Genomic DNA, 3,238 nt, shown 5'->3' on the forward strand with positions numbered 1-3,238 from the left:
AACCAGGAGAAAATCAAGAAGACTAAAAAGTCTACTCTGGGTCTATTCTACTCTGGAGGATATAAATATACTTTAGCAATTACTTTGCAAGGCAAGGTATTAAAAAAGTGATTAAGAAATCAGAATATGATATTTATTTAATCACTTCTATATCTTTATATTAAGAAAACATTAGAAATAGTATAAATTGCATCATTCAGGGCCTAGTTAGTAAAGCATCACATGCCTGTCTATCCAAGAGAAAGAAGAAAGGACTTCGCATATGGAATGATCTACACATTTTAGTGTTAAAATTGAAAAGCAAGGTTCAGAACAGTGATTTACTACTGCACTTTTCTAAAACTATAAATATATTTCTCTATAAATATATTTGTGTATATATGTAAAATCTCTGGATGGACATTAAAGCAACAGAAAAAAATAAAAATAAGTATAATAATTATTTATGAAACTAAAATAATATAACTAAACAAACTTGGAAGTAAAAATAGAGGAAAACTGCAAATATTTGTATTATCTATCTTTTCCTTCATTTTTCAGTAAATTTTTCTTTTAAAAAATAGTTTGCAGAAAAATCTTAGGAATTTAGTGACAGGTATACTCAGAATTGAAAGCATAAAAAGTTAAAAGTAATGCTTCTAGAACAGAGATAATTATTAACAGCCAAATACATTACACCTTATTGCTGAATTAACATCTAAAACTCAATAATTTATAACTTACATAAACAAATAATTTCAAAGTCTATCTATACAGTTTTACTTAAAACTTATTCAAAGTTAAGCAATCTAATTTTCAGAAAAACACACTCCAGTAACTAGTAAGGATGTATCCTAAATATATCTCTTTATAAATTGCTGAACTGAATCTGGTAACCTTAACTGAGTAAACAAGATAGCATTTAGCAAATTATATCTTAAAGTCTATGACTGTATTTGAGCAGATTGTGTACTCAAAGACCATTATTGCTCATAGTTAAGAAATATTTTCACTTCATTGGTTAAATTTATATGTATTTTATTCTTTTTATACTATGAAATATATTTTCCATTCTTTTTTTTTTTTGTATTTTTTGGTAAGTGTCTACAGGGTCTACAAGGTTTTATTTCTTTTTGAGATAGTACATTTTCATTAATGTATATAAATATAAGATTTTCATTTTAAAATGCTAAAGTAATTAAAATAGTAAGGCCTTTGTACTAAAAAAAATAGCACACTCAGGTCAATGGAACATAATAGGAAATCCAAAATCAATTCATGCATGTATGTTATACTGATCTTCAACTGTGGTTCAAAGAATACATAAGAGGTAAAAAATAGACTTCACAAAATAATGTTGGAAAGACTAAATAGTCACCTGAAAAATAATGGAAGTTGACACTTCTATCACACAAAAAATAAAGTTATAATTGATTAAATATTTAATTCAAGTCTTAAAATTTAAAAACTTTAGAAAAATATACAGGAAAATCTTCTTAACATTGCTTTTGAAAATGATTTCTTATAATATGTAAATATGGCAAAAATAACAAAAAATTCAAGTAAATGTAATTTATTTAAATTAAAATGCTTCTGTAAATGAATTAAAACTGTGATCAGAGTTTAGAGACAACCTTTAGAATGGGAGAAATTATTTGGAAACCAAGGATTGCTACTGAAAATATATAAGGAACTCAGTCAATTCCCTATCAATAAATAACTTGATTTAAAGATGAGCAAAAAACTTGAATAAATGTTTCTAAAAAGATAACACACAAATTACCAAAAGAGACAAAAAGTGTTTACTATCACTAATCATCAGGGAAATATTAAATGCACATGAAACCCCCTGGTTAGAATGGCAAAATAGTTGAATGATAAGAAGTGCTTGTAAGAATATGGAAAACAAAGAATCTTTGTACACTTTTGATGGAATTGTAACAAAGTAAATATATTACAGAAATCACTATGAAAGATAATCAAAAATTTGAAAATGTAGCTAACAGGACACAGAAATCCTAATTCTGAGCATACAGCCAGACATCACTGATTGATAGAGATATGCTTCAATGAATGTATTGTTAGCACATAGCATCATTGTGTGAACATCATAAAGTATAATTTGATGAGGATAGGTGATGTAGATGGATCACTCAATGTGATCTATTGATGCAGTCAAGAGGTATGCCAAATATGAGTGCAAATGAGGAAGAATATTTCTAAAACATTTATTTTGCTGTGTTATTGAATAATTTTAGTTACGTTTATTTTTAAATGATATTATTTCTAGATTGAAAAACATTTTTCTGAATGATTTCTTTATGTTAGCCATTCTTTCTGGGGTGAGATGATATCTCATTGTGGTTGGAGAGGCTGTAGGGAAAAAGGAACCCTTCTCCACTGTTGGTGGGAATGTAGACTGGTGCAACCGGTATGGAAATCAGTATGGAGACTCCTTAGAAAAGTTGGACTGGAAATCCCCTTTAAACCAGCTATTCCTCTACTGGGAATTTTCCCAGAGGATCTGAAAACATCATATCATAGAGATATATGAGTGCCTATGTTTATAGCAGCACAATTTGTGATAGCCAAATCTTGGAAACAACCAAGATGCCCATCACCTGAGGAATGGTTGCAAAAGATGTGGTATTTTTACACAAAGGAGTATTATTTTGCTATTAAGAATGATAAACTCGAAGCCTTTATATTGAAGTGCATGCCACTTGAACATATACTCATAAGTGAAATAAATCAGAAACACATGTGTAAATATTGTATAGTCTCCCTAGTAGAAGAACTCAAAAGAAGAAATAAAAATAGAAAGATAAAATAGAAGTAAAAGGAAATCAGGATCTCAAGGACTTAACTAATCAAGAGAGGGAAAGGAGACGAGCTAGGAAACACGACAATGTCAAGCCATACAGTTATATGTAGAAGATGAGCAAGGCAATGATCCGGAGAAACTTCAGAAGATTTTTTAATCTAGCAGTTATTTGGAAAGATTCTCACCCTGACTAACTATATGTACTGATACCTGTGAAATAAGCTACTGCACTTCAGATGGTAATTTGTAATAGTAGTTTCATGTTTGGAGTGCCTGTCATTCTGGTCTACTGAATATGGGCTGCTTGTCATGACATGGCATTTGCTGCTATGATGTCTCTCAGATAGGTAGTTGTTCAAGAAGAAGGGTGTGGTGAAGGAAAGCAAGAGAGAGGAAAAGGAATATTGTGGGACTGTCCTGCTTCAAGGTTGTATA

The sequence above is a fragment of the Octodon degus genome, unplaced genomic scaffold (genome assembly GCF_000260255.1).
Source record: "Octodon degus isolate 3935 unplaced genomic scaffold, OctDeg1.0 scaffold00041, whole genome shotgun sequence".
Taxonomy (NCBI): domain Eukaryota; kingdom Metazoa; phylum Chordata; class Mammalia; order Rodentia; family Octodontidae; genus Octodon; species Octodon degus.